Raw genomic sequence first — 25,942 nt, 5'->3', positions numbered from 1 at the left:
AATTGAAATGAGGGGGAAGCACAAATTAACCTCTGGTAACTGAGATAGGGGCTTATTTGTGACAGGAATCGTAAAAGGTTTAATTGTCCCACCGGTGGCAGTATTTTAAAAGAGGATCAGGAAAACACCAAAATTATGAGCTGACCCCCTGCATTAGGACAAAGGCCACTATTGAAACAAACTGTACCGTAATCACCCTAAAGGCCCCTAAAGGAGCAGAGGAAATGTATGACTCACCGCATGCGTTCCTGAACATTGTAACGAGTTGTTGTACGTCGACATATTATTGAGTTGGACGACTGTGTTCCTTTTCATGTTTATGTTTTTCTTTTTTTTTCTTCTTCAGGTAATGATGTAATGTTATAATTCAGTAGGCGAGAGACGGATACGCTTTGAAGAAGACTTTGATAGCATATGGTTGCCCCCCCTGCTGTTCCTACGCTGTCTCTGTTCTCTCTGGGGGCCCAGAAGGGAAGCATGCATGGGGGAACTTTGGGGGACTCTTGCAAAAACTTTTCACTTCCCTCAGTCAGGGGGGATTACACCCTCATCGCAGCAGGGGGAACAGCATGTGTCCTATAGCCTCTGTTCTGGGAGTGCATTTAATCTCCTTCACTCTGAACCGCCCCAAAGATGAGCTGCTATATACGTTCTCCTCCTCCCCCCCCTCTAATGGAAGCCAGACGACTCTGACTTGGCCAAGTGCAGGTGGCTGCACTGGGGGTGTAAGGGGGCTCACTGGGGGTGTAAGGTAAAGTCCTGACTGTCCGCTCTATGCACCTGACCCTGAGCCAGAGAAAGACCAGGCTTCACAGTGGGTACAATCTTTCAGTGTGACTATACACACATACACACACGAGGTTCGGGAGCACACAGCTATTGGAAAGTCAGCAGTACATTATCCACATTGCTCCATATATTGTGTTTCAAGGCTGACAAATTGCGAACCAGTTAGGATGTTGTTCTTTCTTCTGCCTTTTCCGTCTATGCCTCTCTCTCTCTCTCTCTCTCTCTCTCTCTCTCTCTCCCTCTCTCTCTCTCGCTTTTTTTCCTGGCTCAGGTGCAGGAGACTAAATCAAGCTGTCAAAAGCCAGACTGCACAGCTAAACGGCGCAGCCTGAAATGCCACCTGTCCATTGTCTCTGGGCGATTTATTATTTCCCCATATATTTATTTCTGTAGTGGGAATTCAAGGTTTTTCTAGAAGTACCCTTCCTTCCTGGCAACCTCTGTCAGTCTTGGCATGTTACGGTACGCTGCACGTTTCCATGGTTTGTCCTCACTCACCCCATAGCTGATGCCTTTCAAAGAGAAAAGTCTCTTCTCCAGAGCCCGGTCAGACACTAAAGACTCAGGTAGACCGGGGGGGGGTCAGCCTAGAGCCGGAGTTTCAAGGACTCCCAGAAGGCCACGCGTATACCGCAATTTGACTGTACAATCCTGTGTTAATGTGTTAATTTTCCCCCGAGAGAGTGCACAAAATGGTACCCATGAGGATCCATTGCATTCCCCGTGTCGGGGTTAAGATCGAGACCCATAAGTGTCAATTTGGATGACGTGCTGGGCCCTCGGTGCAAGACCCAGTGCCTTCAAAGGAAAAGTCTCTTCTCTAGGAAGCCAATCAGACACCAACGATTTGGCATAATTCTGTTTTTTGTTTTGGGTGGTGGTGCTAGACGGGAGCCTAGAGAGCATGTATGTCCTTCCAGACCTCTTGTGTAATCCAATTCTTTCCATGCGCCCCCAAAGCTTCTTTGGGAGCCAATCTCATCTCTATAAGGGTCTACTCTAAGGGCTGGATGGGTACCTTCTGCTCACCCATATGAGGAGGAGATGAGAGTAGTAGTGACTTTAAGAGCTGTATTATTATTATTATCTTTATCATTGGGAGAGGGGGATGTGGATCTTGATCTAATATTCTTGGGTCATTAGTTATGTTTGCTCTGCACACACACAGTCACACACGCACACACACAGTGGCTCAGCCTCGTTCTCTGGACATGGGAACCTTTAACTTTTCCTTTGATGTGCTGGATTTAAATGAAGTTTGAAGTTTATTTCCCCAAAACAATGTATTGGAGAGCTGTCAGGATGTAGCCACTGGTTGTGAAGTGCATGTAATTCGTTGAAGTGCGTGGGGGGGGGGGGGGGGGAGGGGATGTGCTAATCATTTTTGTCAAGAGGCGCAGGGTCAGCCCACGGTTCAGGATTAGAGCAAATCAGTTGACCAGGGGGACACAACACTGTAATCCGTCAACCTCCGACCCCAGAACCCCAAACATCGTCTGCTCTAAGGTCACTGGTAATCACCACAGTTCACAACCTAACAGACGTAGTACGTGTGTGTGTGTGTGTGTGTGTGTGTGTGTGTGTGTGTGTGTGTGTGTGTGTGTGTGTGTGTGTGTGTGCGTGTGCGTGTGCATGCATGCGTGCGCGTCCATACGGTGCATGCGTGTTTAAGCATTTCATTTAAAGTTGTTGGTCACCTCTCCTCACCTCTGATATCTTGTTTGTGTATGGGCAGCCTGAGGCAGACCTTAGATCACCTCAGACACGGCAGAAATATAGAACTTGAAAAACACTTTAGTGGGCCGTCTCAGGTGGTCGGAGCACGGCTCCAGCACTCTGCGCTTTTAGCATCAAGCCTGCAGATTTTTTTTTAAATCGTGAAAATGTGTCGCAAATCTAAGCGAACATTTTTAACTGATATATTTGCTTCTGCACGGGAGGTCTCTGGAACTACATTTTTTCTGATGGGGGTCCGCGGCCAAATTCAGATAATTCTGGTGGTCCTTGACATGAAAAAGGTTGAGCACCACTGACATAGAAACATAAGGTTTTTCAGAAAACTTCAGATTTCGATTTAGACGATTTAGAAGCCTTTTTTTATTTTTAGAATCGTGCTCGGGTCTAAATGGGATAACTAGACATGAGCCCTTTGTGTATCGTCTCTCTCTCCTGTAATGTATGCTCCGTCATACGACAAAGCATCAACCGGGCTTTACTGTAGGACTGCTTTGATCCGCCGTGTTCTGGCTCACCGGTTTGCTCTGTCTTGGCTTATCTGCTCCGGTGGACCGACCGACCGACGCACGCAGCAGCGTGCCCAGCGGCTATAGCTAGTGATGACACTAATGAAGTGTACGGCCAAGAGGACATGGACTTATTAACCAGTCGGGGGAACGAGCTGGATGCTAATCAAATAAAGCAGATAGTATAAGTTAATAAGCCCTGCTCTGGACGAGGCTGTATTCAAGCTGACAGACACTGAGCGATGGACCTGGTATACTCTCACAGTGGAGAGAGGGATGTGAGCGCTTCATGAACGCAGCCCTGGTGGTCCGCTGTTAACCCTATAGCGTCCAGACATACTGAGCATAATATGTCAACATTTGACAACACTAGTCACTGCGCAAAAAGCATGGAGTACGGATGTGTATATTACAGGAAACTCCCGTTATACTTTCCAACAACCTCCGGTAAACTCCAGAATTGTACCAGCACACCTGTATATTACTGTATATTACTGTATATTACTGTATACATGCCTGCTAAACTTGAGGTTTACAGGCAAATCTAGTGCCCATAATTGCCCATTAACTCAGTCGGCAAAAAGGCAATCTTTCTACAAACGGGTTGTGAGCTATAGTCGATTGCCTTCAATAAAGTATACAGGGTTTAAGTGGTTAACTCGACACCGTCTTTTCCTAATCCAAAAAAAGAGCTCACGAGGCTGTGTCAAACATGCTCTCATGTCTGACTCGGGCGACAGACGGAGCGCTCCGTCACAACAGCATGGAATCTATCCAGGGAAAGGAGGGCAGAGAATAAGAGGCAGGCGGCTGAGGATGGAAAAAAGGATAAATAAGTGATTGGGGGGGGGGGGATTGTACATACTGTAGTTCATTTTTACACTCTCTCAGAGTTAAATTAACACTCCAGATTTGCACCGTGTCAGAGGAATAGTAATCTAGTGGATTAATGGGAGTGCAGGGAGGAGGAAGGAGGATGAAATGGGGGAGGGGGAGGCGCCCCAGACAGGGGCTAAATCTGAATCAGGAGAGCACCCTATCTCTGTCCCCCCCGTCCACCCCCCCTTCTTCCGCTCCCCTACATATCCATCATGTTAATATACCTACAGCATGGCCCTCTGGGTAATATATCTTTGACCTGTGATTACGCTAACAGCTTATTGTTTGCACGCCGAACAATCCCATTATGTCGACGATCTGTTTACATACAGCATTGTTGTTTAGATTGGCGTGGGTCTACGTGTGTGTGTGTGTGTGTGTGTGTGTGTGTGAGTGTGTGAGAGAGAGAGAGAGAGAGACAGACAGACAGACAGACAGAGAGAGTGAGTGAGAGAGACGGTGAAAGAGAGAGGTTGTGATTGTGACGTGGTTGTGTGTGTGCGTGCGCCCGTGTGTTTGCAGACAAAGGCACACAACCGCATATGCGTGCTCCACTGATCCTTGCGTATAACAGGGGTTTCTGGGTAAGGTCATGGTCAGGGTTATGCCAGATAAAAAGCGCCTCACGCCAACCTGTCTGCTGGCTATCGGAGCAGAACAACACACCGCCGCTGCTGGAAAGCTCTGAAAAAATCAAACATCCTGTCACGGGCCCGGCCTTTAGCTGCTCAAGACACGGTGTTCTGTTTCACTTGGAGGAAAGCGGAGAGCCTTGAGGCTCGGAAAAAAGATACAGCCCCTTCTATCTTTGTTTCCTGTAAGTGCACGGCGTGCGTCCTCCTTGACTGACATCTCCATCCTCGTATACATTTAACTGAGCCAGGTACAGTCTGGCTGCTCACCACCTGCTCACTCGCCTCAAGCTCCACCACGTCCACGCAGGCACGCCAATGAGCCTCTCTCTCTCTCTCTCTACACCCAGTGAGCCTCTCTCTCTCTACACCCAGTGAGCCTCTCTCTCTCTACACCCAGTGAGCCTCTCTCTCTCTCTACACCCAGTGAGCCTCTCTCTCTCTACACCCAGTGAGCCTCTCTCTCTCTACACCCAGTGAGCCTCTCTCTCTCTACACCCAGTGAGCCTCTCTCTCTCTCTACACCCAGTGAGCCTCTCTCTCTCTCTCTCTACACCCAGATCATCTCACCTCATCTCTTTCTCTATCGGCGTCTTTTTTGAGTGGTGCAACCACTCCAAGGAACAGCAATGTCCGTCCTAACCTGTGACTATGTTTAGAGTACCAGTAGGGGCAAAAGTGGCGCTGTTGTGCCAGAAACAGAGAGAGAGATAGTGTTGCACTGTTGCTGCTAATTACAGAGAGAGAGAGAGGGAAAGGGGAGTTGCACCACTCAGTTCACACGGGTGTGATGTTTTAAATACACTCTGCGTGGCATGCGTGGGTTACATGGCTGAGGGGGGGTAATGCTCCGGTTCGGTCTCTATTATTTTATTACTCTATGGTCATAGTACTTTCATTCCAAATTGTTTTAACTCACGTCGCATCAAGTCAAGTCATTGCATCATTGGTCAATAAACGAGCGTTTACAGGAAGACGGTATACAGCCACATTGTGGGCAGGGATAAACCAATCACTGCATCGGGGTAGAAGGGATAAACCAATCACTGCATGGGGGTAGAAGGGATAAACCAATCAGGCTAGAAGGGCAACATGAGGCTAAACATCTGGCTGAGCTTTTAGGGTCAATGCTCATTAACACAAAGTCAACCCCAGACCGGACATGAGGACACGCTATAGTGTGTAGAGCAGTGGTTCCCAAACTTGTTCATGTCAAGGACCCCCAAAATGACACTAATTAGCCCACTGACCCCATTTGAAAACATATGCCAGGGACCCCCCATAAGAGAAGCTTTTTACATCTCTAGCAGAGATTCTCAACCTGTTTAATTTCAAGGACCCCCCAGTTTGACATGCATTAGTCTACGGAACCCCATTTAATGGCATTTCTATCTCTGGGACCCCCAATTTATATTGTACAATCAATGTTCCATTTGTACACTGAGAGTGTACAAATGGGCATTTGTACACTCTCAGAGTTACAGACCTATAAGGGCTCCATTTGGTTCCTAACTATCATTTAGCTGGGGACCCCCTGGAAGTCCCTCAAGGACCCCTGGGGGTCCCCAGACCCCACTTTGGGGTTCCATACTGAACTCTCCAATGTGGCTGACGGGGGTCAAGGTGGGATATTCTGTCACTCAATGGAAAGCAGGGTGAAGTAGTCTTGACTTTCTCCTGCATTTGTTTTTGGCTGAAATACAAAAGAAAAATAATGTCCAATTCCCTCGCCTTCATTTTCCTTTTCTCCCAAAAAGCTTCCTCTCGCCGGTCTGTCTTTTTTTTTTGCTCTGCTCTGCTCTTGGGCCGCCGCGTTGGCAGTGCTGTTGACTCATTGAGATGTGTAAATCCCTTTGACATAGGATGAATAGACAGTTGCTGGCAGAGTGCCCCACGCCACTTTGTGCGCTGCTACTTAATTGGAGCGTCGTCCCCCCGCCCCCCGCTCCGCCCGCTCCCCCCCACCACCACCAGCCCCTCCCTCTGAGCAGGTCCTGCATGTGTGACATCAAAAGAGAAGGTTACGCATCCTTTCAAAGTGCTTAAAACCTATTCAGCTGCAGAGGTACTGTTTGTTCAATATGAAAACGAAGAGGTAAGTGTAGTTCCATCATGTCACACTACTTTTTTTTTTTTTTTTGCTACAAAGGTTTGAAGTGGTGTTTGTGTGTGTGTGTGTGTGTGTGTGTGTGTGTGTGTGTGTGTGTGTGTGTGTGTGTGTGTGTGCGTGTGCGTGTGCGTGTGCATGTGTTTGTGCGTGGGTGGAGCCAGCAGAGAGTTTGCATTGGTTTGGAGAGTCAGCTCGGTGACGACCGACCAGCCCAACCTCTGTGCATAACGATCACGTTTCTACATGTCAACATGCAGAGTACAGATCTGAGACTATACTTGGTTGATATATAGTGTACAATATTTACAATGACACATTTGAGTGTCGTGTCCGTGTGTGTGTATGCGTGTGCGCTCGCGTGCGTGCGTGTGTGCGTGCATGTGTGTCTTTCCGTGCGTCTGTGTGAGTAGATGTTAGTTTGTCTTGTGTTCCCCATCGATGTGCATCCGTCCGTAGCGTTTGAGATTGAGTGACGCTCCCCACATGACACTTGAGGGACATGCAGCAGAGCACAGTGGATTGTGGGGACAGTCCTGGGTTTCCCGGGCATTATTATGTCACACACAGCAGAGAGGTAGAGGATGCAAGAGGATGAAGAAGATGGATCAAGCTACAGTATTTTTTTCTTGTCCTCATGTCCATGCACAGTTTCTCTATCTATAGCTTCACCAGTGGAAGGTATAATAAGCCTTTGAGGTTCATCTGTTCAGTGGCTTGGCTTATCATCTGTCGGTCCATTTGGTTTTCTTCATTAAAGTCTGCAATAGGCAGGGGTCAGAGTCTGCATGTGTGCATCGTGGGTGTTCTTCTCTCCTGCAGCTAGCCTTATAAGAACAGTGGATCGCGCCATGCGAAGAAAGAGACGGCCATCTTCGCACTGATGGCACCTCTTTAATACAGCAGTTATTGCCCTCTGTCGGGGAGGGATGGGGTATTTCATGCAACAAGGAGAAATAATACCATTTAGAAAAATAGATAAATAAATGTAAAAAGTGTCAGCTTAGACTAGCATATACCGTGAGTGAAGTATCTGCTCTACCGTTCCCAAGAGAACTGATTGGTAATACAGAACGTCTACCGTTCCCAATAGAACTGATTGGTAATACAGAACGAATCACTGCCATAGAATCATCCCCAAAATGTCAGGAGGACAGACTATCTTTCACCGTATGAAAATAAGGGGAAATAAATCTAGGGGTTGAGGTTTTTGATCTAACGGGGAAGAGATGGATAATAATACACTATTGTCTGTTCCATGCTGTTGTGTCACTCATGTCTATTTACATGTGTTAGTGGGAGACTAGGCCAGTTATGTAATGATTATAGAGGAGGTATAATTCTTCCAGTCCAAATAGCTCCAAAGAGTTAAGTTGCAGAGCGTTCTCTAAAACGAGGAACATATTTGTGATGATAATTACAATGACCACTGAGGAGATAAATAGAATGTTTTTTTTGTTTTTTGTTTTACTTTCTTTCTTTTTTTTGACAGGAAAATGGTGATATAATGAGTATTGTATCCACAGTCATGAAAACAGTCTTGGTTTGTTTGTTTCCTATAGGAATAAGGGTAGGGTTGTATGTGAGCTAATTACAACAAGCATGCATCAATGTTTTCTTCTTCCCCACCAAAGAGAAAATAGTTCACCCATGTTTTGTTTTTTTATGGCTGATGTTGTCAACCATCTCCTGGCTTTCAGTTCAGTTTGTCTCTTTTTAGTTTTTTTTCCTGTTCGGTCCTGTTCTCTTCCCTGTGTTTCATAGAAAAAGCTGGAGGTAAAATATCAGGGAGTTGTACGAGGCTCGGAACGATTTTGCTGTGGAGATTTGGGGGGATTTCAGGGGGATCCTCATATCTTTTGTTCTCCTGTGACGTCATCTTCAAATGTTGTGCTTTGTGGTGGGGAGGGACGAGGGCAGGGCTCTTCGTGCCATTGGCCAGTCACTCTCACGTCATCAGCATTCTATCACCAGGATATCTGTATATACAGAAAGAGAGTGAGGGAGAGGGAGAGAGAGAGAGAGAGAGAGAGAGAGACGGGAGGGATGGGCAGTGAGAGAGAATGGGAGAGAAAATAAAACATGAGTCAGACCGACCACCCCTTTATTTGTTGAACATGGCCGTGCGTGCACAATCACGCCAATCTACGCATCGTCGCACAGCGCCACGAGTAGCGGGAAACACGCACTCTAATGTGAGCTGCATACTGTAGCCCCCTCCTGCCCCCCCCCCCCCCCCCCCCCCCCCAGGCCTATAGCTGGGATGACACACAGTGAGTCACTGTCGTTTGGGGTGGGCTTTTCATGCCCTCCCTGGTTCCCGTGCGGTAAAAACAAAGCCGCGGTGGGTGACCACTGTGTGACAAGCGGGCCTGGGTGATATTCAGAGTGACAGGAGCGTCCGCATAGGGAGTGACTCTCTAATCAACTTCAATTAAGGCCAGGGAGAGAGCGGAGCAAACTCACTTAGCAGCCTGGGTGACTCTCCTCCTCTTGTGTTCACGTCTTCCTACATTAAACACAACTGTCTCAATCTGCTCATCTATAGCTGCACGTTGCTAGTCCTCAGTGTTCATTTTACTATGAGAGTGAACAAAGGCATGGGTCCATTTGGTTACACTGTTAGAAATAGATACATTAAAACTCCTTAGACACCACCTACAGTACCAGCGCCAGAGCAATTTACGACATGGGCAGATCTGTTTGAACCGGATGTAGAAGTTGGCCATTTCGTGCTGTGCCACTGGCGGTGTTGTGTGGCTCCGATCGGTGTTATTGTCCGCGCGACCTCAAATTAATGTTTTATATAAGGCTCCGGACATCGTAGTTCATCTCATTGTGAGCCTGAGCCATAAAGGCACTAAAGGCTGTGTGCACGTGAACGGAGGATTTTGGATTTTTGCCTGTTTCTGATCAATATAAAAAAAAAACCTGTGCATTATTAAATCAAATTTGGCTAATCGTCACTGACAATTTTGTGGATTTATATGGATTACTGATGGGAAACAGGAAGAACATAATTTGTTGTAATGCCAGTGTGTGTGTGTGTGTGTGTGTGTGTGTGTGTGTGTGTGTGTGTGTGTGTGTGTGTGTGTGTGTGTGTGTGTGTGTGTGTGTGTGTGTGTGTGTATATGTGTGTCTTTATGTGTGTGATTGCAACACAGAAAGGTAAAATATTGCTCTGAATAGCAGTTTATCTTCAGGGCTTTCCGCTCGGTAGTAATAGATGTATTGCCTGAAAACCACAGTACCGGTTTGGTGAGCCCCCTCCAGAGCAGTGATTCATGTGATCTTGTGGAAGGCTTTGTGGGTGGGCCATTAGACATACCCAACTGTACTGTAGCACATATCCTGCTACTATCCACGGGAGATCCAATTACGGACCCCACAGTAAAGGTGCCTACATTAGACTATTGTAAATCATGATAAACAAAGCAGGCGCTGACATGGTGTGTACGCAGGTAACTAACAGCTCACGTAAAGAGCTCAGTCAGTAGATGAATCCTAGTAATCAAGGTGTCCTGAGAGTATAGTGCTGCATGGTTTTAAGACTGAGCTGTTATTCTGTTTGCTAATTATAATTCTGCCCAAAAATATGGACTAAACGAACACTTGTTTCTGTTGTTTACAACAAATGTCTACCTCTCTTGCTGGCTGCACCACAGGTGGTTGAGAGAAAGAAGGGTACGTTAGGAAAATAGGAAAATACCTCCCCACCCACCCAACTCTTTTCTCTCTCTCTCTCTCTCTCTCTCTCTCTCTCTCTCTCTCTCTCTCTCTCTCTCACACACACACACACACACACATTCATGTTTGCATTACGACACGTCATGGTGCAACGTGTTGTGAGCTTAAAAATGCTATTTTCACCAGCGTGCAACTAAGTATAAATCTAACACTGTAACTCCAACCCCATCCTAATTGTAAGCCTACATTTGACAATAAAAATAAACTATTCTCTTATGACTCTGAGGACCAGGAATATTGTCCTCAGCTCCTCACAATATCTCAAATACTATTTCTCAAATTGTACTGTACTTGTGGGGTATATAATATGTATAATACACACACACACACACACACACACACACACACACACACACACAGTCATCCAGCTGTGGCCACAGCCCCTTTCCTTGTTACAGCATTAAGGTCTATAGGTCTGCATTCCGTCACGTTCAACAGAATCATGACCACAAGCTACCGTTCTATAGCTCTGTAGCCTACAAGTGTTGCTCAGTCAGTAATACTGAACTGTGCTCCGTGAGGTAGTATGCTCCTGACTAAAGACCTCCGCCGCTTGCATGCTCCAGGGCATGCTATACCTATACGTCCACCCTTACAGAACAGAAAACAGCCCTTGACTCGCGGTGGTCAGCTGGGGCCGTGTGTGGATAACAGTGTGTGTGTGTGTGTGATGGGAATGCAGGGGCCATTTGGACCTACACAAAGCCAGGTGTTAGCACTTCAGCTCACTAAGCTCATCAATAATTGACAGAGGCAAACCAATCAGAACAATTTGCTCCCCACAGCGAAGTGCTAGAGCAGCCTAACACCGGTGAATCATTAATGAGGCAATTAGCTGAAATGGTTAGACGGTTAGCCTCTCGCTAAAGCGGCGCTCCTGTGGTGACGCTGCTGCTATATGGATCTCTTCTTCGTGGCTGCTCGCTCGCGTCGGAGTGAATCGCGGTTCGGCACTAAGCTCAGGCAGATAAAGGACTGAAACACAACGATGGCATGTTCGGAGGAGATGATTTGAGGGTTGAGTGTGCCGGACTTTGTCACAGACACCCAGTGGTGTGAAGTATAGGCTACATTTACTCAAGCTCTGTACTTGAATACAATTTTTATGTATTTTGTTTTTTACTTCACATGAGTATTGCCAATTTTCTGTACTTTTACTTCTACTCCACTACATCTCAGTATCGATGCTCATAAGTGAAACATGTGAATACATATTTTTCCACCACTGACTGCATGCAGACATCTGTGAACCGCACGGCTCAAAGGACCAATAAAGGGGACAAACACAATGGGCCATTACCATGGGAGATTGACCTTTATCGGTCGCTACCGTAGCACGGGGGCCAGCAGGACCTCCTCTCCCAGGTAATTCAAGTGTGGGAGAGTCTTTATGGACATGGATAACATCGACCTGGGTGACATCACTCAAACATATGGAGGGGGGGGGGGGGGGGGGGGGACGATGACAACAACAACAACAACAACAAAGATGGGGCCCTAGCTTGCCTTTGAAGAGCAAAGATCCCGGATTGTTGTTTGAGAGGAAAATCAAAGTCCTGGGGGAGCTGCTCACAAAGCTCAATTGATTGGCCATATTGGAACCATTTCATAGTTAATCGATGCTACTCTCCATGCTCTCTCAGCCCCGGGTTCAGTACAGGCTCAATTAAACCAGCAACCTTGATCTGAGGAACAAGCCATGCAAACACTGCACACGGCATGGATTATTCCAGAACAGACACGACCACACACACACATGCACACGGTAAATACTACACTACACATTGTACATTTTGTTTAAAGCAGTGGTTCCCAAAGTGGGGTCCGGGGACCCCTAGGGGTCCATGAGGGTGTTCCAGGGGGTCCCCAGCTAAATTATAGTTAGGAACCAAATAGTCCCTTATGGGTCTGTAACTCAGAGTGTACAAATGGACCCTAACAGGACCATTTTGGTTCAATTTGTAGTACACTCTCAGAGTTGAATTAACTTTGATTTTACAATATACATTGGGGTCCCAGAGATAGAAATTGGGGACCGTAGCCTAATTCAGGTCAAACTGGGGGTCCTTGAAATTAAAATGGTTGAAAATCACTGCTAGAACCGTGAAAACCTTCTCTTATTGGGGTCCTTGGCATATCATTTCTAATGGGGGTCCGCAGGCTAATGAGAGTCAATTGAATTTAGGGGTGCTTGACATGAAAAGGTTTGAGAACCACTGGTTTAAAGCAAATTAGACTGAAGAGATGAATACGTGTGGATTTTCCCTTTGAGAAAGACAAGCTTTTCCCCCTGAATATTTCAGCTTCCTAATAATCCTAATGCAGTCTGAGTTTCAATATATCTTGCTGATGGAAGGTCACTAAAGCTGTCAAATTATACTCTCCATCAACAACGGCTTTCTCGTGTAGTCAAAAACATTAAACTTCAATGGGTTTAATGTGTCAAATAGGCTATGTGTCAAAAGAAAATGATGTCTGGTAAAATTATTACAAAAACAATAACTCGTCTGTGGTACTCAATTGTATATACTGTACCCAAATGTGTTGCCATCCAGTGATAGATTTAGAAATGGAACTCCTGCATGTGCACCTCAGCTCTAGATTGACTAGATGACTTGACTTCAAAGGGTTCAACTATAACATTTTACCATCATATATATATATATATATATATATATATATATATATATATATATATATATATATATATATATATATGTATGTATGTATATATATATTTATTTATATATATATGTTTATTTATTTATGTATAATTGTTTTCATGATTTATATGTGCATTAAAGTAAGGCACAATGGTGAGACAATTGATTGGTAGCCTGGTCATCCTATGTCACTGATATTGACACGTGTGTGGATATTGTACACAGCTAAGTCTCTGTTTAATGATCTCCGTTCCCTTTTTATAGGCCTCTCAGGACACCACTTTCAATAAATATTTGCAAACAGGAAATTTGTCATGTGACTTGAGAGAGTCATAAAGCTGGCACCTAGGTGTTTTGAGATTAGCATGTAATTAAAATAGTAAATCAATATATATTACAAAACAAATGAGAAATGGTGAGTATAGTGGTCATGTAATGGCCCACTGTATACAGTATAGGGGACAAGAGAGCCTCTTTCAAATCCCCACTTTTCAGTTTCCTTTAAACTAAATCAGCTGGACTGGAAATAAATATTATCTTGAACTTACCGTAATCAAAATTCTAGAGAAAAAGGAGTATATGACAACCCTTCAAATTCAGACTTTGTTGAATGTGTGTGTGTGTGTGTGTGTGTGTGTGTGTGTGTGTGTGTGTGTGTGTGTGTGTGTGTGTGTGTGCACGTGTGCATGCGATAAAGAAAGAAAGAAAGCGTGAAAGTGTATAGTATAGTACAGAGGTGGGGCCTACAAGCTGAACCCTAGTGTCCTGCAGAGACATTTTTTTTGTTGCTCATTCTTGTAAACGTAGATCTGAGAATAACTCTGCCCAGCCATGTTACACTTCAGTGTGCACAAAGCAATTCATCCAGGATAAGCTCACGGCCATGATGTGCAGCATCTCAGTGCAACCAGACAAACTAATCCTCCTCTCCTCACTGGTCCCAAAGCCAGGCTCAGTCACTGGCTCAGTGCGTAGCGTCCATTGGGCCGCACTCGGGCACAGGCCCAGTCATTTGAGATCTTGCCCAGTGTATAGCTTCTGAAAGACGTGGGGACGAAAATAAAAATAAGAACAACAAGAAAAGATACATCGGCAGCCCCTCACCCCTGGCTGTGCGTGCACATTTCTCTTAAATGGCAAGTCAAGTTTAGCAAGTCGGTAAAAGCGGTTTCACCTATCGGCCGGATCGAGTTGCGCGTTCCAACACAACACGTCGCATAAAGAAATGTTGTGAGCTATTACGGGCCCATTCAGTTACATTCGCACACTCTCATGAATGAATACATTAACACCGGCAACATTACTGTGAAGCACTATGGTATTTGAAACAATTGAAAAATAAATTGTGCAGAGAGACACACATCACATACCGTATACACAGCAGGTGCACAAACCTCACCGAGATCCGCTTCCTCTACAAACAGCACATTTAAAAAAGCTCAATGAAGAGGCTGTCCATTCCTGTTTAACTCACCACGCATGTCCCACAGTTATCATATTTTAGACCTTCAAACATTACTAGCTATCAGAGTGGAATGGCCAAAAAAGCTGAAAGTTACTCTGTCTGCATACACACGCACGCATGCACGCACACGTACGTACCGATTTACTATAGCTGCACTGTGAGTATGATGTCGCTCTGGATTAAGAGCGTCTGCTAAATGCCTAAATTGTATGAACTGTTAAAAATAAGCTGTTAGATGCCTCATGGAGCACTCTCTTGATTGTTTAATACTGGTATACATTGAAATGGCTGCGTGAGAAAAACAGTGGTTGGCCTCGTATGTGTAGAGACTAAAGTTATGAGCTGTTGGCTGAATTATTGATGCTGGCACCGGGAACTAGAACATGCTGGCAATGTGTCACTGCTATTCTGCTGATGTTTTCTTCCTGTATTGATAGTTTTTCATCTAAAAAGGTCCATAAAGTCTTGATCTGTGAAAGATGGAAAAACTTGCTAAGCACGTATAGGAATATATGATGCATAATTACTGGAATAAGAAAAGTAACGGAACATAATTATTTAGATTGTATTTCAGGGATTGAATAGAACAGATTAGAATGACATCATGAAATGTGGGTTATCTGGGGTTTAACATTTATATATTCTTTTTGTTTTAATTTTTACTAAAAATAATAAGACAAACATAACAATATAATCATATCATCATACTATAATTGACCAAATGTCTGTCTGAATGCAATCACTCCCACTTTTCACACACGCATTGACCATAATAATATGGAGGTCTTTTAGATTTTGCACATTAATGATTAATAATTAATTTATTAGTGCAACCATCCATTCCACTTACATGGGAAAATGCAAAAACTCACATCAAGTATTTTTCTCTCAGAAACCGTCGGAGTTACAGTCACAACACTTTGAGGGGAGGTTCATAATAATTATTAAAATAATTGTAATGAATAATTACTTCATGGTGGCGCTATAACAGCACACTTTACATTTTGCCTTATAACTCTTGAACCGTAGGTCATAAAATCTAAATTTACTTTCTCTGGATTCCTTGGATCATGACGCATCTCCACATATAGGCCATGCCCATTTGCGTCAGGATAGATTTTCCGCCATTTAGAATTTTCTTCCACCTACAGCTTTTGTGCCAATCTCACAGAAAACGGTACCCATGATCTCCGATAAAAGCCACAGCCAGAATTGTCATAGTTTTCATAGTATCGTTAGGCTGTAATCGGCGACCAAAGTTAGTGGGAGGGGCCTGTTTTACAAAAGAATTACACAAATCACCAACGGAATGTCCAATCCACCCCAAAAATACATTTGGGAGTAGCCTATCTGTGCAACTGTCCATAGTTTCTGTGGTGCATGTCAAACTGGGGGCCTTCATACTTTACAAATGGGGGTCTGTGGGCTAATAAGTGTAAATGTTGCGGTCCCTACCATGAACATATTTTCCTACCATGCATATAGGAATACTTTCATGTTATACTGCTGTTTTTATTGATTAGAAAAACACAAATATATTATACAAGTTAAAATGAACGGCAATTAAAGATATTTATGGTGGGGCAATATCTCACAACGGGTAAGGACTAGTAGATATAACTCATGCCACTGTGTGTGTGTGTGTGTGTGTGTGTGTGTGTGTGTGTGTGTGTGTGTGTGTGTGTGTGTGCGAGTGTGTGCGAGTGTGTGCGTGCGTGCACAAAGATTCTGCTGTAGAAAACATTCACTCTCACCACAGTCCATATCAAACTAGAGACTACACAATCAAGCATGTGTCAAATAAGCAGTAGTGGTGGACAAAGTATACACAAGAAAATAGTAAAGTATCCAAAAGTACAAATTAAGATGTACATTTTATTTTTAATATCAATGCAGTGCTGTATTGAAATTGTGAAACCTGTGAAATATATATATATATTTATATATACTCTATGTAGCTCAGTGAGCTCAGTCCTGATTGCACAAAAAAAGTACTTGCAATGCAATGCTTCTGCAGAAATACAACCAAATCAACAGAAGTTGAAATAATAATAATGCTGACTTGTCTTAGCCGGCCAGACCAGCGATTGCATTTGCATTGTATGAAAAGCTAAGAATACAAATGATGCACCAAAGGAAGGTCTCCATTCCTTCCCTCCATTTTCCTCCCCTATATATTATTATCCAGACACGATGCAGAGATGATCAGCATTCTGAGAGGTTTGTCTTCAGGCACTTCTAATTTGATATAGTGAGCTTTACAAAGAGATGAGAGCAACCCGGGCCGGCGCCTTCCATGAGAACACGCTGCTCTTCTATACACCTATAGCAAGGTTAACGGAACGGGGGATTCGACTTGTGGAACATTCCAGATGACCTTCTTGGTAATCTGAATGTTCTTTTCACTGAACATTGCCGGAGATGAAGTTCAGAGTGGCGAGCAGACTGTACTGTACTACAATTTCAACTAGTCTTTGCTTGTTTGTTTCTTTATTGATTTGTTCTTCTTTCCTTTTTGTTTGGGGGAGGGGGGGGCGATGACATTCAACTCCCATTCAAATATTAAATTGTATTACTGCACATCCCTGGTGGTGGTGGGGGGGGGGGGGATCTATATTATAATATACTGTGCTGGTACTTTTAACTGATATTGCGCCAGGTACAAATATACTCGTATACCCCCCAGCCATGGGACGTTATCTGCCAGCTACGTACATGTCCGTACCCCTTCGGTATACTCCGTGTATGTAATGGTTGAGCCCCACGGCAGCTTTTGGCATTGATCCGGTTGCTATGGCAACGCCCCGTCACTTCCAGCAATAGGACTTAAAGTCTGACCAGTGTTTACCTCGGTTACAAACAGGATTTTAAAAGCTCCATAAATCTGAATTTTGGAGAGCTGTCCATGATGGATCTTCTGCCATCCAAAGTTTGGATCTAATTTGTGACTTTGTACCGCGTCCCTCTCGACATGTAAATGCTTCTGGCGAGAGGTACTGTAAGCAGTGTGTGCTTGCACTGATGATAGCAGAGTGTGTGTAGTGAGTGTGTGTGTGTGTGTGTGTGTGTGTGTGTGTGTGTGTGTGGGGGGGGGGGGGGGACGGGACGTGGAAGGCGGCACAGCTTACCTTCATAAATGCTAATGTTAGCTGGCACAGAACGTATTAACACACTGTTTACAAATAAATGCATGAAATAATGTATGGCCTTTTCCTCCTTTCCTTCCTCGTCTTCTTTGATAGTGATGGTGACGTCAGCCTATTTTCTAACCTATATTTAAAGTCAGATAATACAAAGCACTGACCCTGGTTCTGCGACGGTGTGACTCATCTGTTTGTGCTCCACCGAGTATCAAAGTAATGTGGCTGGTCTGCCCGCGTGGCGATCTGTTAGTCAGCTGTCTTGTTTGATTTCCACGCATCCCTGCCCACAAGTGAACACGTCGTGGCAGAATGTCTTTTATAACACATTCGCATGCACAGAGATTCACACATGTACGCACTAACAGCTACTTTGTCTTGTTACAGTGGCTTTTAAGACGGGGCCTTTAGTACAGTACGTCAGTGCATACTGTATAGCAGTGCTCTCTGACGGCTGGGTAATTTATCTCTATAGTGGGACTACTCTCTTCTTATCTTCCTTCATTTGGGAATATTTTCAGAATACATTTTGGAGCGTTCTGCCCCTGTACACACGGGGCAAATTTACTGTTAAAGAGACCGTGGTGGAAATAATACCAATTACCCAATCAGATCCTTTATTTATAGACCCGAGCCCACAATGAGAAGACCGGCACCGTACTGTGCGTACAGAACAGTCATTTGGTGTTGTTCAGCCTTCATTAAAACACTTCAGCCTTCATTAAAATTATCATCTAAATGAGAGAGAGACTGAAATTGTGTTAGGGTTAGGGATATACTGTGTGAGTGTGTGTGTGTGTGTGTCAGTGTGTGTGTTGCATTTTTGCTGTGCATACAGTATATTTATATGTTTTCATTAAGTTGAAGTTTGTCATTGTAGCACACTCATCTAAAAGAAAAGTCTAAAAATAAACAGTGAGAATCAGAATCAGAATCAGAAGTGAAGAGGGCCTATACTCCTCCTCCAGAGTGGTGGCCCGTGCATGCAGGTTTAGGACAGGCATATAATGAAACATTTATAATTCATCTTCCCCATGCTCCACTGGGCCACACTATGCTCTCACACACACACACACACACACACACACACACACACCCGCGGTCGTCAAGGTCACTGTTACTGTGGAGCTGCTGGGGGACTGTGGTGCCTGTGGTGGGTGGTGGGGAATTTCCAAGGTACGTCCCTGAGGCAGACTGTTGGGACGAGCACAGGCCCTCTGTTTTACACAGGCCTCGTTCTGCTGCAGCCGTGTGTGTCTGCGGGCATACCGTCTGACAGTGTTGTGTGTCTGCTGTCTACGGGCATGCCGTCTGACAGTGTTGTGTGTCTGCTGTCTACGGGCATGCCGTCTGACAGTGTTGTGTGTCTGCTGTCTACGGGCATGCCGTCTGCAGTGTTGTGTGTCTGCTGTCTACGGGCATACCGTCTGCAGTGTTGTGTGTCTGCTGTCTACGGGCATACCGTCTGCAGTGTTGTGTGTCTGCTGTCTACGGGCATACCGTCTGCAGTGTTGTGTGTCTGCTGTCTACGGGCATACCGTCTGCAGTGTTGTGTGTCTGCTGTCTACGGGCATACCGTCTGACAGTGTTGTGTGTCTGCTGTCTACGGGCATACCGTCTGACAGTGTTGTGTGTCTTCTGTCTACGGGCATGCCGTCTGACAGTGTTGTGTGTCTGCTGTCTACGGGCATACCGTCTGACAGTGTTGTGTGTCTGCTGTCTACGGGCATACCGTCTGCAGTGTTGTGTGTCTGCTGTCTACGGGCATGCCGTCTGACAGTGTTGTGTGTCTGCTGTCTACGGGCATGCCGTCTGCAGTGTTGTGTGTCTGCTGTCTACGGGCATACCGTCTGCAGTGTTGTGTGTCTGCTGTCTACGGGCATACCGTCTGACAGTGTTGCAGTCAGCTGGTGGAAATGTTCAGTCACATTTATATCACTGAGTTATTTGCTCCATCTTCCACGTTCCTCCTGACTTTTTTTCCTTTTTTCCACTAACCCATTAAGACCTGAGACCGGGTCTTAATGGGTTAGAGGAAAAAAAAAACTTGCCACACAACTTGCCACATTCTCCAAATGTATCCATTTGTAACCGTGCAAATAACGCAAATATTTGGTTACCTCACTTTCCATCGGTTCCTTTTCCTAATCAATATGAAGGATAAACCTGTTAGTTAAGCCATGCTAGGGCTGTGTTGTAATTGTACGTTCATACATTACACTCATTTGACCTTTTTAGTTAGGTGGCATTTGATATTGTGGCATTAAAAATCACGATATATGACTGAATCGATTGTTTTGCCCACCCCTAGAAGTGATGTGACTAAAAAAAGCTGACATTCTGATTCTGATTCTGACAACAATCTAACAACAATCAACAAGAATGAGTCATCAAAGAATATAGCACCGTATTAAGACAGACTGCTCTTTCGTCCTATAGCGCTTGAATGTGCAGTGTCCAAGGTTATTATTATATGTACTATATCTGTGTATATCTGTGTCCAAGGTTATTATATCCACTATATCTGTGCCAGAACTTATTCAGCAACTACATGGACTATTTCTCGCCTCATTTATTCACAAACGATTTTGGTTTGGATTACATTTAATGTTTCTGAACAGCTGCCATGTCTTTCCAGTTTCTAGTTCAAAAGGCAAAACCCCATGCAGGTTTCCCTCAAATTTTACATTTCCCACTTACTCTCACCTATTTGGTTTGCCAACTTTGCTGCTGTTTGTTGCTATACCAAAACGTGTTGAGAAAGATTACATATTTGTCATTTGTATGTATTAGATCATCCAAAACATTTCATTAATAAGTTGGTTAGGGTTGTCACTTGCAGTCGTGGAAAGTAACTAAGTATAGGCTACAATTCAAGTACTGTACTTAAGTAACATTCGGAGGTACTGGAGTATTTCTGATTTCCAGTACTTCTACTCCACTATCTTGAATCCAAATATTGTGCTTTTACTCCACTACATTTATTTTAAAACTTTGGCTACTGGCTACTTTGTAGATTTGGATTATTATTACAAAACATACATTAACCACTTCATTTCAGCCATTTGAAAATATCATGATCTGCAAGCTCACAATGTGTCGAGATGTGACACATTGTGAGCTTGTAGATCTGTTATTTGCAAAATATTTTTTTATATACTTTTGTAGACTTGATATGGGACATTCTGCCCAATGAGTATACTTTTGGTACTTGAAGTACTTCTATATTGCAGTATTGATATTTTTTACTAAACATTGTGAGTACTTGGTCCACCACTGGTCACTCGCCCAGTTTACTAGGGATGTATATTTTACCACCTCAGTGTCTCTACTATGGTCCTGCTACTCTGCTACCACTGTTGTTTTTTGCAGCAAATTTCTATTTTAGTTTTAATCTTTGAAATTAAATTTCATTTAGTTTTAGTAATATTTTAGTTGCCTGGAATGTTTTAGTTTTAGTCGACTAAAATGTAATTTGGCGGGTCTTAATGCCGTCGTAATGGCAAATTTTACACATGCTGAAAATAACCGATCTACAAGCTCACAAAGTGTCGCAGCGCGACGTGTAGATCTGCTCAGCATGCTACCAAGTGTAAAATTACTTTTATTTTTATATTTATCTTTTGTCCACTAGTCTCTTGCAAACATTTTAGTCTAGTTTTTATTTGTTGACGAAATTGTCAATACATCAGTCTTACTTTAATCATAGCTTAGTTTTCATTTAGTTTCCATTTAGTTTTCGTCAGTGAAAAAAAGGTTACTATTAGTAGTAGATGCATCAACACTGTTTGCTAGCTATACCACCCAGGACATCCTGCATGAATCACTGTCTGGTCTGAGAATGACAACAGCAGGTGCTTGAGGAGGGCAAAAATGATTACGAGGGGCAAATGTTTGTGATGATGGGATCTGAGGTGTCCCAAATGACTCAAGGTGCACGAAGGGTATTGTTTTTTTACCCCCCTGAGGCTGTCGGAGACCCGAACAAGGACAAAATCAGAGCCCTTACTTCAAAATCACTTTAAAAGCCCATACAGGCATGCATAGATGGACGAGAAATGTATTTGAAATACAAATACATGTTATAAAATATGCAATGATTAGTCAATTTATATGGACCTCCAAATCCTATATAAATTGCCCTATAGGGAGGATCGGCCATCCGGCGGACATCTGACGTCACTTAGTCACAATGTTTACCACTGTGTGTGAGAACGCAGACCAGAGTGACCTGGTTATGGCCGAGACCGAACTGAACACACAATCCAACGTATAGCTAGCAGCCTCTACACCTGTATTTAACAGACCAGGATACTGACACCAGGATACTGACCAGGATACTGACACAGTGACACCAGGATACTGACATATTGACAAAAGGATACTTTATTTGATTAATTTTATTTGTGCTTTTGTGAATTTGTTAAAAGGAAAAAAGAAAATCCCCTGTTTCTATTAGACATTAAGTAAGATATTTTCTGCTTAATATTCCAGAAGGAGCGAGTGTATCCGCTGCCGTGTTACGTGCAGTGAGTGTACCGTGGCTCCCATGTGTTGGCGGTTAAAAGTCACCCGTGGTTTCCCTGTGAGGTTAGGGTTACAGTACGTTACAGCGGGCCACAGCTAGATACATTTTCCGGAAATCCATTATTTTAATTGTCAATGGGACCCGGCAACTACTGGCGATAGCAGGCGAGCGATAGTGGGCGATTGGGCGATAGCCAATGAAACTCAAGTGTCGCTCACCGTTGTTCTCCTGCTGTTAAAACTCACTGTTAGGGTTTGGGGTAGGGTGTAGCTTAGGGTTAGGGTTTGGGGTATAGGGTATAGTTTAGGGTTAGGGTTTGGGGTATAGGGTGTGAGCGTCGCTGGTTATAAAGCTCACCCGTGAAACCCGACATGTGTTGCTGGTATAAGACACATGCCGGAAAATGTCTCTCTCATTACCTTTTGTGTTGGGCTGCTACTGCTAGCCCTGGATGATGATGATGACTCATATAGGCTATTACACCATACTTATATCCATGGCTCTTCTAGAATATACAGCTTTGTCATTAGCGTTATGTACTTGATTGATTGATTAGATACAACTGCCAACTAGGCTATATAAACAGCCAAGCTCCTGTCATTCACTAACACTGATGAAGATGACGCTGTCAAAAGATTTGAAATAAATCAATGTCTATTTTTGCATCATAACTATACACACATTTGAGGCAGTTCTTTCTATCTTCCTATAGGACTCCACTACCTCGCCAATCCAGGTGTGCATTTTCAACCCATGCCTCCTTGACAGAGAAAATTAAAACATAAGAGAAATCTCAAAATAAAGCAATTCATGACATAATTGTCTATGTTTATGTAGGATATACAGTATGGTTGAAGCTGTAAATAGACTAGTATGCTCAGCAAAAAGCGCAGACCTCGGCCAAGGAGGCAGCTTGTCCATATAAATATATTACTTCTTCCACCACTGCCTGTGCCACATCTCTGTGTCTTCTTCAGTGTGTTCGTCACCTTCACTGTGATGTGTGAGACGTGCAATAGCGGGGAGAGCCTCCTGAGGTCCCCTCTTTACTCTCTCTCTCCTCCTGAGGTCCCCTCTTTACTCTCTCTCCTCCTGAGGTCCCCTCTTTACTCTCTCTCTCCTCCTGAGGTCCCCTCTTTACTCTCTCTCTCTCCTCCTGAGGTCCCCTCTTTACTCTCTCTCCTCCTGAGGTCCCCTCTTTACTCTCTCTCTCCTCCTGAGGTCCCCTCTTTACTCTCTCTCTCCTCCTGAGGTCCCCTCTACTCTCTCTCTCCTCCTGAGGTCCCCTCTTTACTCTCTCTCTCCTCCTGAGGTCCCCTCTTTACTCTCTCTCTCTCCTCCTGAGGTCCCCTCTTTACTCTCTCTCTCTCCTCCTGAGGTCCCCTCTTTACTCTCTCTCCTCCTGAGGTCCCCTCTTTACTCTCTCTCTCCTCCTGAGGTCCCCTCTTTACTCTCTCTCCTCCTGAGGTCCCCTCTTTACTTACTGGGCGTACAGAGGAGCTGCTGAGAGGGATCGATACGCATCAGGGAGCTCAAATAAATACATGTATCACAGCCGGATAGCGGCCGCACTGCGCTATACTAGACAGCATGTAATGTCTGATGGAGAGCAGAGATACTCAGTGCCGGGGCCCTGCGCGTACCGACTACACAGAGATACCATTTCCATATCAAAGGTCAGAGTTGTCGTTTTGCGTGGTTCTTCCGAACAAGATGACAAGTGGTGGTGGTGCGTGCCGCGCTCCAGCTGTCTCGTAAAGAATAATAGTTTTAAGCTGTGATTCCCTGTTCCCTTTCTCTCTTTCACTCTGAATTGAGCAAACTCCCTGGGCCTTTAAATCTCATCTGAAGAAAATGTTCCTTCTGTCTATCCCCTCTGCTCGCAGATAAAGAACAGGCGTTTGAGTAATTATGGTGCATTATCGCCAAGGAACGTTTCATGGCTACATTTTAAGCTGTGTAGTGAGCGGTGACAAACGAACGAGCGTTTTAATTCCTATCAGGAGGAGAAACACATGGCTGGAGCCGACGGAGTCAGCTCTCTGCATTCTGCCACTGACTGAGACCATCTGGACTGAATAAAGTTTTCCCCTTTGAATCAACAGCTGTTGGAAATGACACTGAACCACGCTTTCTTCCAGCATATCAATCTTTTCTTCTTTTTTTTCCTTCTTCTTTTGCACTGCTTTTAAAATCAGCCATTGTTGGTTTTATGGTTTTAGTTTGGTGCCACATTTGATCCAGAGTTATTCTTTTCTTACTTCTTTTGAACAACGCACCATTTAGTCTTAGTCCTATTTAGACTTCTGGAAAAACCTTAAGGTGCGCTCAGACTTGAATGGTTAGAGCGGTGCGATTACATACAAAGTCAATGCAAAGACGAGAATTGCGCGAACGGGCGTGGCACATCCTGCCGCGGTACAAATGGGACGAACCGAGGAGAATTTATACATTCAGGTCTGAACGCAGTTTTAGTCTTTTACTCTAAACGTGCGTTCAGACCAACACTTGATTTTAAATATTTGCCTCGGTTTGTCCCACTTGTGCTGTACCAGGTCGCGCCGCACCCGTTTGCCTCGCTCGCACAACTTCTCGACTTTGCATCAACTTTGTATGTAATCGCGCTGCTCTAACCATCCACGTCTGAACGCACCTTTAGTCTTAGTCAACAAAATGAACACTGATTTGATCAACACTCAAAACAAAACAAAAGATAAATTATCTCAGAGTACTACTACTATGTTTACTACAATTAATACTACTAATATTACTACTACTAGGCCTACTATTACCACTACTACAACAACGATGACTACTACTAATAATATAACATTAAAAAAGGGAGGATCACCTGTTCCTTTTCACTCATTTTTCTCAACGTACTCCATCTCTACAAAACTCCCATGTCTTTGTCTCTGGGCCCGTCCAGCAAACCTCACGCCGGCCAGCTCTCCCCTACCCTGCATGGTGAGTGACGGGCCGGCCATGTCTGTCAATCTGTCAGCTGCTGACCATTTTACAACACACGCACTACACTGATGGGGCACCATCACTCAATGTACAATTGCCCTCTCCACGAAAATCAAAACAGACAAGGGGAGGAGAGAGAGAGAGAGCTAAAGAGAGGTGGTGAGTGATGGAAAGCGGGGAACTGCTCATGGCCCTCATTGAATGGTCGTATAACACGTAAAACAATGTTTGTTCAAAATGATCTTGAGGTTTTGAATCTCTGCAGTATTTTTATTCTCTGCTGTAAAGATGAGGTTTTATTTTGTTTGGTTTGCTGTTTCCAGTGAACAAAGGAGGATTTGTTCCACCCAGCTGGCACACGCACGCACGCACGCACACACACATGCATGCGCACACGCACGCACACACACACACACACACACACACACACACACACACACACACACACACACACACACAGAGAGAGTGAAGCACACCTCTTAACTCTTCATTTAGGTCCAGGGTGATTATTTCACCCAATAAATATACCTCTGTATAGTGTCCAGACTAAATCATTAAAATGTTTTTTTTTTCTGAGATGTTGGAAGAACCATTGAAAAGCTGCCAGCCTGGTATCACGTGCAGTCATCATGAAGTGTCGGCGTTTAAATCAGCTTTCCAGTTTGAACAGACCTTTGAAAATATAATTTTATAGGGCCTATATTGAAATATTATTTTTTTTCGGCAACAAAATATCCTCTGAAAAAGTCTGAAAAAGTTCTTGTTGAAAAAGAATGCTA

General features: G+C 44.2%; 1 protein-coding gene across 1 annotated transcript in view; it reads right to left on the bottom strand.

Moving 5' to 3' along the window:
* Positions 1-7,619: 7,619 nt before the first annotated feature.
* mafa (MAF bZIP transcription factor a) overlaps positions 7,620-25,942 on the bottom strand; it is a 129,509-nt gene continuing 111,186 nt past the window's right edge. Inside the window, exon 3 of the mRNA XM_080764268.1 lies at positions 7,620-8,629. The gene's annotated coding sequence lies outside the window, so the exon portion shown is untranslated. The remainder of the gene's footprint in view (positions 8,630-25,942) is intronic.

The sequence above is a fragment of the Protomyctophum bolini genome (genome assembly GCF_963924005.1).
Source record: "Protomyctophum bolini genome assembly, chromosome: 1".
NCBI lineage: Eukaryota > Metazoa > Chordata > Actinopteri > Myctophiformes > Myctophidae > Protomyctophum > Protomyctophum bolini.
The sequence above is the reverse complement of the archived record's forward strand: the minus strand, read 5'-3'. Positions and strand labels throughout refer to the sequence as shown.